The sequence below is a fragment of the Equus quagga genome, chromosome 2, assembly GCF_021613505.1.
Source record: "Equus quagga isolate Etosha38 chromosome 2, UCLA_HA_Equagga_1.0, whole genome shotgun sequence".
Lineage (NCBI taxonomy): Eukaryota > Metazoa > Chordata > Mammalia > Perissodactyla > Equidae > Equus > Equus quagga.
The window spans coordinates 114,216,320-114,232,280 of record NC_060268.1 but is presented as its reverse complement, the minus strand read 5'-3'; the positions used below and the strand labels follow the sequence as shown (position 1 = coordinate 114,232,280).

General features: G+C 37.8%; 1 pseudogene; it reads right to left on the bottom strand.

Moving 5' to 3' along the window:
• Positions 1-7,195: 7,195 nt before the first annotated feature.
• On the bottom strand, positions 7,196-8,573 carry LOC124235207 (zinc finger protein 501-like; annotated as a pseudogene).
• Positions 8,574-15,961: the final 7,388 nt, after the last annotated feature.

Below are 15,961 nucleotides of genomic sequence, written 5' to 3'. Positions count from 1 at the left end.
GAGTTGGAAAGATGCCACTTTTTGTGTTTTAGAAGATTGGCACCTAACAACTGTTGCCAATCTTTTTTTTTCCCCTCTGCTTTTTCTCCCCAAATCCCCCCAGTACATACATTTTAGTTGTGGGTCCTTCTAGTTGTGGCATGTGGGATGCCGCCTCAATGCGGCCTGACGAGCCATGCCGTGTCCGCACCCAGGATCCGTCCGAAGCAGTGAAACCCTGGGCTGCTGAAGCAGAGCATGCAAACTTAACTACTCGGCCATGGGGCCGGCCCAAGATGCCACTTTGGAGTGAGGCATAGAGCAAGAAAGGGTTTCACAGCAGGGTCAGTCTGTTGTCCTTCATCCAATGTGTGAGCATTCTCAGTGGTAGAACATGACACTATGTGGAGCTTCTGGCAAGCTGAGAAAAGCCACAGTGAAGACCTCTAGGATTCTGGGCCAAAGCCATGACATCCGCAGCAAAGAACTTCACATTGTTTGAAAAGTAGCTGTTATGTGACTATGGGTAATCTGTGACTATGTGATTAGAGCTTCCCATCACGTGGGTTACTGTCAGATCCACCAAGTCATCAAACAGGTAAGGAGATAACATTGCTTGTTGTACAACAGAAATGCTACTTTGGGAATTGGATGTGAGCAGGCCCAGACAACTCAGAAATTTGTTATATAAACAGGTGACCCAGGGCACTTACCTCTGTTGTACACAAACCTCCACTTCAATTCACGTCTAACACTCCATGGGAGTGTTCCCTGTGACCAGCTGTCAGAGGAAAGATCCCAGGCCTGTTCCCTTCATGTTGGTGTCTTCCATGGCCACTACAATTCCCCTCAGGATATCCCTGAAAGACAGTGGTGAGGGGGAAATCCTCCCAGTGAGTAGGGCTTTAAATCATACACTTGTTTATCATCTTTGTAGCAGGAAAAGTGATCTGAGGCAAAGATATACTCATACTCTTGAAGATTGGGAAGTGGTTTGGCTGGCTGGGGCAAGATTCGAAGCCTGAAGCCAAGGAGGCTGGGAAAAAAACACACAGTTGGAAATACAGTAGCAGGCACAAACAGTACAGATCTTTGAGTATTTTGTCAATGTCCATCAAAAAGCCGCTACCACAGAAGAGGCAATGGACATTCAGGTAGACAGAATCATTCATCCAGTGTATGTCAGCCTCAGCCCCATGAGCCCACAAATGGAGTAGCCCTTATATCTGGGATGGAGACTATTCATGAGCTTGACAGATGGGTTTTCTCTCACCAATGCTGATCAAGATACTGCTAAATATCTGACTTTTCAGAAGTAGAGATCAATGCAGAGCACTCAATATAGTACAATTTCTTGCAGAGATCAACCAGATTCTTTTTTTTGGCAGGTTGATTTCACTGGAGTCCTTCCATCCTGGAAATGCAGTGGTTTTCCTATTTGGGATTCAAACGTAATCTGGTTATGGGTTTTCTTTTCATGCCCTGGGTGCCTCTATGTCTAATGTCATTCCCACATCATGTGGGGGAAGGGTGGATATCCAGGCTGACAGCAGGGAAATAATGTGGAATGACTTGTAGAGTAGGCAACCAACGTCAGCTCCAATGTCCTAGTATTAGTTCCAAGGCAACCCAGTAAAAATTAGGAAAACAAAAGAAAATGTACTATATGCATTACATAACTACAATGTAAAATAAAGATACACAAAATTTGGCAGTTGTATAGTTTTGATGTTTTGCACATTTATACATAACAAGCCATCCCATTGAAAAATAAGAGGAGTATGAAAGATCAGTTTAGTTGTTTTAAACAGTACTACTTTTTATTCTATAAACTTCGAGGTATAACACAGTTTACAGCTTTCTTTCACAAAACTCGTTTTGTCGTGTTAACAATTGCATCCTACCTTTGCATATTTTATGTAAATTTTGATTTACATGAACTGAATAAATGAAGAGACATTCCATGTCCACAGATTAAAAGAGTGAATATTGTTATGATGATAATTCTCCCCAAATTGAACTGCAGATTAAACACAATCCATATCAAAATCTCCCCTGGTTTTTTGTGAAAACTGACAGCTGATTTTAAATTTATATGCAAAGGCAAAGGATCTAGAATAGCCAAAACAATCTTGAAAAAGAAAAACTTCGGAAGACTTATACTACCTGATTTCAAAATGTACTATAATACTACCGTAATCAATACAGTGTGGTACTGGCCTAAGTACAAGCATATGGATCAACGGAACTTAATTGAGAGTCCACGAATAAACTCTTATCACACAGAATGCTACGTGTCAATGATCAACTGGCTTTTGACAAAAGTGCCAAGACAACTCAAGGGGAAATTACGTTTTGTGCTAAAACAAATTGGATGTGCACAATTAGTGCTGGGACAACTGTAAACTTGCACAAAAATGAACTTAGACTCTTACCTACCACAATAAACAAAAATTAAAGAAAACAGATCAAAGACCTACATATGAGAACTTGAAGTATAAAAAGTATAGAGGAAAATATAGGAACAAAATCTTTGTGACCTTTGCAAAGAGTTCTTAGACAAGATACCAAAGGCACAATCCACACAAGAAGAAAAATGATAATCTGGATTTCATTAAACTTAAAAGCTACTGCACTTCAAAGGGTAGCATTAAGACAATAAAAAGATAAGCCACAGATTGGGGAAAAATATTTGAAATCATATTTATGATAAGAGACTTGTAACCAGAATATATAAAGACTTACAACTCAATAATAGGACAAATAACTCAATTCAAAAAATGCACAAAAGATGTGATTGAGACATTTCACCAAAGATGATACACAAATGGCTAACCAGCACATGCAAAGGTACCAAACATCATTAGTCATTGGGGAAATGCAAATTAAAACTATGAGATACCACTTCACACTCACTAGAATGGCTATTATAAAAACAGACAATATCAAATGATAGTGAGGATATGGAGAAACTGAAACTCCACAACATGAATGAACCTAAAAAAATGATTTTGTTAAATATAAGTTAGACATAAATGACTATATATTTATATGAAACATCCAGAAAAGACATAGTATTTATAGAGACAGAAAGCAGATCAATGGTTGGCTGAAGGTGGAGTGGAGACTGACAGCATATTGACTCAAGGGATTGCTTTTGGGTGACAGAAATGTCCTAAAATTGGACTTCAGTGATGTTTACATAACTCTGAAAATTTACTAAAAATCATTGAATTGTACACAGAGTGAGTGAATGTTGTAGTATGTAAACTAAACCTCAATAAAGCTGTTAAAAAAAAGCCAATGGAAGTTGCTTCTAGCAACAATGCCCTCTCTACAGATTAATTTTTCAGACTCTATATGCATACTGTTAGGTGGAGGGAGCAAACATTTCAGAGAGGACTCAAAGGTAAGTGTCTGCTAAATATTGATGTCAGTTATAATGGGGTTTTATGGTCATCCAAAAAGACAAGCCACTTTGAGAAGAGTGTTCTTTTTTGATGTCACCTTCTCAGTACTTGCAAGGGACAGGGCAATAAAGATCTTCTCTCTCAGATAAGATGTAAATATAATTGCAGAACACCAGGTAATTTATTAGATTATGCATTCCTCGCACTAGAGCATCAAGAGTGGAAAATCCAAAAACCCATCCAAGTACACAAAGCCTCTCCCTGATTCCTTTAAAGTTTCTTCTAACAAAACCTGAAAATACTTTTTGGGTAAATGTCAAATGTATATATCCCTTTCAGAATTTTATTAGGCGATAAGCATGGGGCAGCTCAAACAAACCAGGATTCTCAAACATCAGCTGTGTCAAGTTAGAAGCCTACAGGAACAGGCTTTCAGCCTGTATTCATCTCTTTACAGGTGGATGTTGACAAATTTCATGCAGATGGTGAAAGGAGTTATACACTTCTGAATAAACAAATGTTTGCTCTAGACCAGAACAAAGAAAAATTCCTCAGCTTAATTTACTAAGAATACCTGAAGTTTTAGGATAGACACCTCAGCATTTAGTAGCAGGTAGTGAGTGAATGGACCACAAGCTTTATGTTTTCTTTCTATTGCGCTTAAAATCTACCTTGAATAATAGAAGAAGTTTGGAAGGCAGATGTGTGAAGTGTATTCGGGTATCATTAACTGTCTCTCCTTCAGAGACCTCTTGAAAACGTACAGTATAAGTTAGAGTCAAATTCCCATCTTGGGCCTGAAAAGTGGCGTAAGCATTTGTTTGTCTTGTACTTTGTTGTTTCTTTCCATACAATGTCGGTGTTACGTTAAATGTGAATGCACTGATACAAGAATTTGAGTAAATGTCTAGCACAGATTTAGCACAATATCAGTTTCAGGAATATGCATGCCTGTCTCTTCTGCGTGGGATTGCTTGTTTTTCATACACTAATTGAAGAGGTGGAGATCAGCCTCTGTCAGAGTTCTCTGCTGAACTTGAAACAGCTACCCCACCAATGGAGGTAAGACAGATGGATTTCAATGGGATGTTGTCATTATGAAAAGCATATACCCTTCCCCAAGTAACTAAAAGAGTAACAAAAGACAAGCAACAAACAACCATATGAATGAAAATAAATTTTACAAATGCAACAAACATTTTCAGTCCTTTAAATGAAACAAATAACAAGGACAACAAAAGGATGATGGGAGCATGTCAAAAGGGCACAGGAACCAACCTGAAGGACTCTGTTGGTCTCCACGAGACTTGCCGCTGTGTCACAGATTTGCCTGGTAAGGCCACAGCAAGCACAGATGGACTGAGACTGCTTATTGCTCACCCAGATAGCACACTGCAAGATCAGCGTGGTGTCAGCTGCCTGCATCTCCTCTCCCAAAGGATGATACCAAAACAAATGGGGCCGCATGATGGGCAGCTTGAGTGGGTGGGGTACTGGCTTGTGAGGAGCCAATTCTAGACTGTAGCTAAGTGGTTTTATAGCCTGCAGCTCTACCTAAGGGAGAAGAGGACAAGGTGCAAAGTCCCATAACCACCTGGAACCAGAGGCAGATGAGAAACTGTCTCATGGCAGCCTCCCAAAAGACAGAAGGTAGATGAGAAGCAGCCTTGTGACAGCTCCCCACAAAATGCATTAGCCAAGATATAGGTGAGCCTGCAGCTGAGCCAGGCCTACGTGGCCTACATGGAGATGTGCAAGATTTCTGGAGTGCTATGGTGGAGATGTTTCCCTATAAGCTCCCAATGGCCAAAGCTGGAACTATTTGAAAACAAAAGGAATAACCCAAAAAATAAAGTAAATATCCATGAGGCCATACTGATATAAATGATTGAATAAATAAATAAATGAGAAGGACTAAATCTTCTTTTGGAAGATTCCAAATAATATATGTAGGTACTCCTCTCTCCAGGAGGTGGAGCTTAATTCCCCACCCCTTGAGTGTGGGCTGGACTTACTGACTCACTTCCAAAGAACAGAACAGAGTATGGAAAGGGAAACACAGTAGCTTTATAGAGAAATCAAGCAGACACCACCATAGCTATGGGATCAAGGTTAACATCACCAGTGATTAGTCATGTTGCTATCATGTACACTCTCATATGATGCAACGAGGGAGCCTCATCTCTGTGGTATTCTTCCCCTAAAATCCATCATCCCAGCATAATTATGAGAAAACATGACACATTCTAGAAAATATTTGACAAGTATTCTCCCTAAGTGTCGAAGTCATGAAAAAGAAGGAAAGACTGAAAAACTGTCACAGACCAAAGACCAAGGAAATATAACAATGAAATGCAATGTGGTATCCTAGACTGGATCCTAGAACATTAACAGACCATTAATGGAAACTCATGAAATCCAAATAAAGCCTTTAGTTAATGGTATTGCATCAATGTCAGTATCTTAGTTTTGACATATTCCCCAAGGTTGTGTAAGATGATAGCATTAAAGTGGGTGATAGTCTTTGGACTCTCTTTGCAACATTTCTCTAAGTTTAAAATTATTCCAAAATAAAACTGTCATTTAAAAAAGCAGATGGTGGGGCTGGCCCCGTGGCCGAGTGGTTAAGTTCGCGCGCTCCGCTGCAGGCGGCCCAGTGTTTCGTTGGTTCGAGTCCTGGGCGCGGACATGGCACTGCTCATCAGACCACGCTGAGGCAGCGTCCCACATGCCACAACTAGAAGAACCCACAACGAAGAATACACAACTATGTACTGGGGGGCTTTGGGGAGAAAAAGGAAAAAATAAAAAATCTTTAAAAAAAAAAAAAAAGCAGATGGAAGCATAAACCTCTTTATTAAAGATATGATTCAACAGCAATGGCCAATACTATCTAACTAAGCCAGCAAATGTTGGAGAAAGGGTATTAAATATAATATTTTAAATTTGCCAAATATAATTAATATATAGTGTGTTGAAAGGTATTAAGGCAAACAGATGTGGAAAACTCAGTGGGAATAATTCTTATTACACTAAGAGTACATTATATACCCACTTATTCTGGAATCACATATGCAAATACAATATATATTTCATTACTGTGATGAAGCATATGCATACATCATTTCAGAGGCTGCTTATATACGTTTAATTCTATTGTCTTGTTCATTTAACTCATTCAAATTTTAAAGGGTTTCCTGTTTTTCAGTGAATATATGTGGGTACCCATACACATATCAGAATATTGGCTTATATTCTATACAATATTTCACATTATATCTGATATTAAACCCGTGATGATATATTATTTCTTTGTAACATATTTTTCCATGTTAAGATTCTGCTAAATGGATTCTCTGATGTATAATTTTTTGAAATCTTGTCAAACACTAAAACATACTCAAACTGTCCACAAAGTTTCAATCATAGACCAATAATTTGATGTACAATTAGCTTTGGCTGCTTACAGAAGGGCTTTTTTTTCACATTTATTGCATTATTATAATTCTTTGATGCTCAGTGTTGTATCTCATCAGTTTTTTGACATACAATGAGTTTGATTTATGGATTTGATTTTTGGGTTTTTAATATTTAAAATATTTAAAGACTTTTTCTCTCATGTGCTATCTGATGTGCCATGGAGTTTGCCTTCCAGCAAAAAAGACTTCTTACATTCATGATACTCATAGTCTTTCCTTCCTTTTTGAATTCTCTGGCATTTAGTAAGGACCAAATTGGGGCAGAATGAGGTATCACATTTATCATATTGACAGGGCTTCTGCCCTGTGTGTGTTCTGCAATGTTCATTAAGATTTGTGACTGTAAGTTTTCCCACAGTCAGTACATTCACAGGATTTCTCTCCTGTGGGTGTTCTCTGATGTGCTTTGAGATTTGAATTGCTGCTGAAGGATTTCCCACATTCAGTACATTCATAGGGTTTCTCCCCAGTATGTGTTCTCTGCTGCTCAATGAGGGAAGACTTGTGGCCAAATGTTTTCCCACATTCTGTACATTCATAAGGTTTCTCCCGTGTGTTTTCTCTGATGTGCCGTGAGGTGTGAATTACCACTGAAGGTTTTCCCACATTGGATACATTGATAAGGTTTCTCCCCAGTGTGTATTCTCTGATGCAAAGTCAGTTTTGACTTTACACGGAAGGATTTCCCACATTCGGCTCATGCATAGGCTTTCTCCCCTGTGTGTGTTCTCTGATGTTCAGTGAGTGTTGACTTGCAGCTAAAGGTTATCCCACATTCGGTACACTGATAAGGTTTCTCTCCTGTATGTGTTCTCTGATGCACAGTAAGTTTTGATTTTACATAGAAGGTTTTACCACATTTAATACCCTCATGGGGTTTCTCCCTTGGGTGTATTCTCTCAAGCACAGTAAATGTTGACTTCACACAGAAAGTTTTCCCACATTCAGAACACTCATAGGGTTGTTCCCCTCTGTGTATTCTCTGATGCCTAGTGAGGCGTGTCTTGTTGCAAAAGGCTTTGCCACACTGATTACATTCATAGGCTTTCTTTCCCGTGTGATTTCTCTGAACATGAATGAAGTGAGACTTCTTGTGTAAGGCCTTCCTACACTCAGTAAACTCATAAAGTTTCTCCACTGTGTCAATTCTCTCATATTTAAAATTTGAAATCTGAAGTGCTTGTTTACATTCATTATATTCATTGGGTCTCTTTCCTATATGAGCTCTCTGAGGTTCAGTGGGCTGTGATGTCTGGATTACAGCATTCACACTTTGAGGATACTCATGGAGTGTCTCCTTTGATTGATTTCTTTGATGTACAATAATGGTTGATGAGTAACCAAAGGCCTTCCCAAATGAATCATACTCAAAGGGCTTCTCTCCTGTATGTGCAGTCTGATTTAACATTTTTGAGACTGTGCAGGATTGCCCACATTCATTGCTTTCATAGGGCTTATTTTTTATATGAATTCTCTCACATATACTGACAAGTGACTTTTGGATCAAAGTGCTTTCATATTCATTACATTCAAAGGGATTTTTCCTAGCATGGGATCTCTTTTGGCTACCAGAGTCTCCCATGTACAAGTCTTTACCAGATTCATAAAATCCACAGCATAGCTCCAAAGTGTGAAGTTGAATAAGGGATCCATTATGACAGATACCCTTCCCATTTTGATTATATTCATTAATTTCAGCAGACATTTCTTCAAGCTTAGTATTGAAAAGTGACCTCCTACATATATTACATACATCAGTCATCTTTCTTACACAGTTTCTATTAGTAATCATTAATTCTGAAATATATTTCAAACTTTTCTCACATGAGTCACATTTATACTGTACTTTTCTTGAACCTACAGGATTCATAACCACATGAAATGCTTTTCCATGTGAAGTATTTTTCTCATTAACTAGTATTTTGTTTTTGATTAATGTAAGCTGCTTGGACTGTTGGTCTTGGATGTTCTGGCCTCTCTAGACTTTTTCTAGAAGAGAGGAAAATTAATCACATCTGATGACTCTTCTATTGGTTATGAATTGGTTCTATAATTGTACTTAAATGTGGTTAAGTTTTGGCTTTAGTCCTAGTCTTCCAGAAAGAAAATGCAAATTCCTCTTAATTGGTTGTCTTCTATCTATCAATCAATCTATTTATCTATGAGAAAGAAGTTTTTGTAGTGCTAAAAAGGGGGAGAAAACAGGTAATAAATACAAGTACCTTTGGTATTCTCCAAATGAGACCTTTAATACTGGGTAAGAAATAAGTAGATAAAGTCATGATCCTTGCATCAGGATCAAACTAATAGTTTTATTTTGAATGCCAAGATAGTCATTTTAGTCTGAGTTAATACTAAACCTATGCTAATCATGAATTTTCATTTTTTTCCCTTTCAATATTTTAACTTACCTTCTTTTGCAAAGAAATCTTGCTGCTGCAATAATCTTATTTCTCAACTCAGTTTTACATCTTGGTTCACACATCTCTGGGCTCTATTAATTTTAGGAGGGCAGAAAAAGTTTTCTTTCTCAACTGGCTCCTCCATCAATCAATTAGATAATCACTGAATAGTTCTGTTAGACATTAACATTAGGTAGAGAAAAAAGACACTCATCTAGCAGAATTACAAGCAAGGTGAGAAAAAGAAACCTCATGAATCAACATATGTAATTTTTGGTAGAACCTGTAAATGCAAATGAAAAACAAGAAGGGAGAGAACAATAACAACATCTAACACTAATTAACACCTAACTGATTTAAGCCTCACAACCCTTTGAGAGGGGTTCTATTATTATCTCCATTTTACAATGAGGAAACTATGGCACATAAAGATTAAGTAACTTGTCTAAAGTCATACAGCTAGAGTCATAAAGATAGTTTTTTGAAAGTAATTAAAACTTGAGCTTAAAATTAAAGGTTTAAAGTTTCTGGGGAGGCAAAACACACTTTAATAAAAGATCGGGATATGTTTCAGGATATTTAAGAATGTGGATCAAATAGAATTTAACATGAATTTTGGGTGAATAGAGAAAAATAAAATTTAGATAGGCAACATGGGCCGTAATGATAGCAGAAAGAGAATTGTAAATTTTGGATACATATAAGTACAAATTTATCTTCGTAGGCTAATATCAAGATAAATAAGACAATTTGGGTCATCAAATTTGACAAATACAAATAAGAATTCAGATATGTGATAATACGGTTCTGGGTATGGTCAAAAGTTCATGATAACTGAGCACACTGAGGGAACTTAAGGCATAATAATAACAGACAACAGATACTGAGGTAAAATTTATGAGAGGATGGCAGAGACGGAAGCTTCAAGATGACTCCATCCTTGCAAACAGGAAGATAACAGAGCCCAATGTATAAAAGGGGAATATGGAAAGTGAGTAGACATTATAAAATGGAAAGTTAGTGACTTTAGTTTCTGATATTCTGAGAAGGAAGGAAATGGTCTAGAAGGCAGAAGTGAAATGTACCAGAAATAAGAGGCAGCACAGAATAATTATAAAGAGCACAGTCTCTGGAGCCAGACTTCTTGGGTATGGAACCCAGATGCACCACTTATTAACTGGAGGACCATGGGCATATTACTTAATCTCACTGGACTTGTTTGTTTATCTGGAGAAATAGTAATAGTATCTGTATCATGGGGCTGTTGTGAGGAGCAGATGAATTAATATGTGTAAACTGCTTAGAAAGGTGCCTAGCACATTGTAGACTACAATGCAAGTGCTGATTATGCTGATTATGATATTGCCACTAATTCTGGAATCATGAACATAAAGAAAGCTTAAGCCTTGAATATGGATTAATCACTTAGAAACATCTGAGAAAAGAAGGTATAAAACAGTGCCTTTGTAGATATCTTAGATTGAGCAGAATGATTGTGTAAATCAAAATTTATTGATTTAATTAATATTTACTGTATGCCAACTACGCAATAAGCACTGGTGTTGGGTGGTAAACTAGACAGACAACAGAAGGATAGGTAGTTAGGAAAGGTTAGCGGGATCAAATCAGTTAGCGGGACCAAAAGTTTAGGTGTATTTTAGAAAGGATACTGGGCACTATCAAATAAAGCACAAAGGTACAGATGGCAGTTTATCAATTTGGGGGGAAAAAAGGCTATGAAATCTTAACAGCAGGGGCAAAAGAGAAAATGGGTAATCTAGAAACATAAAAATATGAGGCATTCGACCACAAAAGGAAAGGAATGAGTAGGTTAACTTGAATAAGCATGAAAATCACAACTGTATAGTTATTTCTAAAGGAGATATCTAAAAATGATAAAAATCAAAAGAAGTATGTGAAAATGGGAGTAAACTGGGTAAGTGAAAGTGCTACAGAAAGAGAGGAATAGCGAGGAAATAATTATTCAAGATGCAGTCACCAGGAGTTAGATGTGGCTAATGTCAGACTACAAAGTTTCTCTATAAACATCAAGCATAGAATGAGCACATGCTGTGAGGAAGGTGTTAATTTAAGTATTTTAGGAACGGTGGTCAGACGTCTTCAAATATTTACAAAGATATGAAGTCTCTAAAAAGAGATTCCCAAAAATGCCTCAAAGATCTTATACTGGATTGAATAATGTCCCCCTAAAATTCATGCCCACCCAGCATCTCAGAATGTGACCTTATTTGGAACTAGGGTCTTTGCAGATATAATTAGTTAGAATGAGAGCATACTGGATTAGGGCAGGCCCTAAATCCAATATGACAGGTGTCCTTTGACACACAAAGAAGAGGACACATAAAGGGAAGAAGGCCATGTGATGATGGACGCAGGAACTGGAGTAATACAGCTATGAGTCAAGGAATGCCAAGGATTGCTGGCAACTACCAGAAGTTTAGGGAGAGGCAGGAAGGATTCTCTTGTAGAGCCTTTGGAGGGAGTGTGGCCCTGCTGACACCTTCATTTTGTATTTCCAGCCTCCAGAACTATGAAAGAATAAATTTCTGTTGCTTTAAGCCACTCAGTTTGTGGTGCTTTGTTCCAGCAACCCCAGGAAACTAATACAGATGCCAAGCAACCCACTGTCTGCTTGAGATCTAATTTCCACTAGCTTCCATCTCTTTGGTATACAATAACTCACCTGGAAGGCTCTGGCTTGAGAACTCCACCCCTACTATCCATGGTTCTTCTCCTTGTTCCAACTGAGAGATCACATCTGGTTTGGTTATAAAACACCCTGTCAATAGGAAATGACACAGGACTCGTACCCAGACACTTGTGCTTCATGGTGTCTAAAGACTGTCATGCATGATGATAGTCCTTATTTCAAGCTTGGCAGAGTAGAACCTCTCACCAGAGATGAAGACACTGACATCCCTTCTGGAGCCCCAAAGCAACTAAGGATTTTTTAACTCAAACCCTTAACACTAAAAACAATTCAAGTTTTCCAAAGTTTGATGCATTCCATCAACTGAGAATGGAAATTCACGCTCCGGGAAGTTACATGGGAAACTCTGTTTACCCACTGAGACCAGGTTATGTAGTTCTCCAGCATCACATCCCTACAGAGGATCCTCTGAGCCAAGTCCAGCCACTGCCACTCTGCCTGAGTGAAGTTGACTAACACATCCTTCAATAATACTAGTGCCTGAAACAGTACATTTTGTTTAATCTGAACTGTTAACAATTGGAGAATGTGGAAAAGACGGATAAGAAACAGATCTTACTACATGCATTAATAGAATTTACAAAACTTATATTTGACATATACAATATACCTTGTTTTCATTTTTATGGGAAAAAACAGATATTATATTAGAAATATCTTGTCACCATGCTGATTAATTACTTAATAAAAAAGGTTGTATTGAGCTCTCTACTCTGTACATGGAAATATCCCAGTTGCTGGGAAGAAAAATCAAGGTGCTTTAACATTGTTCTGGCTCTTGGTAAGTTTACATTCCGGTAGTAAAGCAGATACACAAACACCTATTTACAATAAGGTACCTTATTACAGGAGCTATCTTAGAAACATTCACAAGGTATTAAGTATAGTGTAGAACATAAAGGAGGGAAAAATTTGTTCCGTTCTGTGTTATTGGGTGGGTGTTATGAGGCTGAAAATCTTTTGAGTAGCTGTATTATGCAAGAATGTGAACTAGTCTCCACATGATCAAATGCACAGAGGCATTTTAAAAGTGAAGTCCAGGAGAAAGCAACTAGCATAGTGTGTTAGATGAACAGGGTGAGGGGACATGGTAAGATAAAGTACTAAATAAGTATTCAGGGGCCAAGACAAGGAATAATTTTAGACCACTTCCTACAAATCAGTAGTCTCCAAACATCCTTTGATCACCACTCCATCATTTGAACTGATACTATTTGTACACATGTACTTATATATACTGAAAATCCAAGCATTATTAATGAAGTTAACTGCTTTCTTAGTTTTAGATAAAAATATAATACAAATTCTAACATTTTCTTCAGAGACCTCGATGGATACTCTTGCACACCTCCTGGGATGTCCATCTTCCATTCCGGAGACCCCTGCTCCAGAAAATGTGAAACCAGCGATGAGATGTGAGTAAGCCCTGGCCTTACATAATTTCAGATTTAACATTCTAGAACAGTGGTTCTCGCCTCTGGCCGCACATCTGCATCACCTTAGAAGATATTAAACCAGACCTTATCATCTATTTTGTAAAAAATTGGAAAGTTGTCAAACTTACAGAAAGACTACAAAAATAAAACGTGTACAAAAAACACCCATATGCCCAGATTCACTTATTGTTAACATTTGACTCCATTTATTCTATCATTCACATGTCTTCTCTCTCCCTTTCTCTATATAAACACATATAAGCAAACACACACATTTTTTTTCTGTACCATTTGAAGAGAAGTTACATATATCCTAGCCCTTTACCCCTACATATTTCAGTGTGTATTTGCTAAGAATAGGGACATTCTCCTATATAACCGTGGTACAGTTATCAAATTCAGTGCATTTAATACTGGCATGATACTTTTATCTAAATTACCCTTCCTATGCCGGTTTTGTTAGTTGACCCAATAGCCTCTTTTATAGCATCTTCCCTCCTTCCAAGACAGATCCAGTCCAGGGTCAAGTATTGCATTTAGTTCTCATGTCTCTTTAGCCTCCCTTAATCTGGAACATTTCCACAGCTTTTGACTTTTATGACACTGGCATCTTTGAAAAATACAACTTCCCACACTTTCTAAAAAGTACAATGCTCATTTTCAGCTTGTCTGATGTTTTCTCATGGTTAGATTTAAGTTGTGATCTAGGCTGGAAAGCGCATTAGTGATGTTGTTTTCCTTCACAAGCATCCCATCTGCGGGCATATGCTGTTATCTGTCCCTCAATGGAACACTAACTCTAATCACTGGGAAAAGGCTTGACCGATTTCTCCAGTGTCTACTTACTGCCTTTTTACCTCCCTTGGAACTAATAAGCAATCTGTGAGGAGACTTTAAGACTGTACAAATCCCCAATTTTCATCAGACTGTCCCCTAAATTTAGCATCAAATGTTAAATCTTGCTTGATGTGATCTTTACTAGAATAGGTGCAAAATGCTGCTTTTCTAGCTCCTGCACTCCCTCCACATTTACCAGTTGGTCCTTAGCAATCTAGCATAAGCAAGAAGCCTCCCTTCTACCTCATTTACTTATTATAAGTGTACACTGAAGAATTCCTGTTTTCTACAATGGTTTATAATTCATTACTGTACTTAGTTTGGTGTTCAAATTGTCCCATATTTGGCCAGTAGAAGCCCCTTCAAGCTGACGTGCCCCCATGATTACTTTACTTTCCTACTTTCTGACACAACACGATGTTCCAAGCTTATCTTGTACCCATCTTGCCCCAGCCCCAGAATCAGCCACTTCTCCAAGGAGCCCTGGTTCCTTTCAGTGGGGAATGGTATTAGACACCAAGCTCCGGATGCTAAGTGTGTGCCACAATGCTGTTTTTTCATCCCTAACTTCTTAATTTGGATATTCAAACCTAAAGAAAAGTTGAAAAAAACATAAAATGAACACTTGAATAATCATCACCTAAATCCTTTTTGCAATCTTTGCTTTATCTCTTTTTATATATAATTATACCTTTTGCTGAATCACCTGAAAGTTGCAGCAATCCTGAGACTTCATCCTTCTATATTTCAGCATGTATTTCCTAAGAATAAAGTCATATTCCCATACACCACATTCATACCTAAGGAAATTCAATAATATTATATAATACACAATCCTTATTTAAATTCTTCAATTGTTTCAAAATAGTTCTCCAATTCAGAATTCAATCAAGTCTCACATATTGCATTTGGTTGTTATGCCTCTTTCATCTTCTCTAATCCAGAACAACAGTCTCCCTAACTTTTTTATTTGCTCTGATGTTTTTTAGAATTCAGGCCAGTTGTCTTGTAGAACATCTCATATTCTGGATTTGTCTACTTCCTTGGAATTAAATGCAGATCAATTTATCTTTTGGGCAAAAACACAACACAGGTGCTTTCACATACGTCTTATTACAACAGACGGGGGCACTAAACAACAGACTGTCCCTCTACTGGTGAAACTCAGGATGATCACTTGGTTAAGTGGTGGTCACCACTCTCTGCATTGCAAAGGCACATTTCCCCGTGTAATTGATAAGTAATCTGCAGGGAGTGGGAGGAAGCAATACTTTGAAACCATATAATTAATTATCTTGTTCACCTTCACCTTTCAGTTAGTGGTTTTAGCATCAATGAATGATACTTGCCAAATCAATTATTACCCTAGGGCTTGGAAAATGGTGATTTTCTTATTCTTATTTCTTCTGTATTTGCTAGCTGGTATTTTTCTATAAAGAAGAGCTTTTCCTTTCTTATGTATCTTTCTCTCTTCTGTATCACTAGGGACTTATGGAGTTTTTGTGGGCATTGTGCAATAACCCACGATCAGTTATTCTTTTCGATGTTGAGCTGCCCCAGTTTGGTCAATGGTGGCCTTCTGTGTCCTCCTATCAAGTCTTTCAGTACATTCTTGTTTCTAGCATAAAATTATTTTCTGTAATTACTTTAGACTTTCCATGTTCCAGTTAGGTTTCTTTTAGTGGGG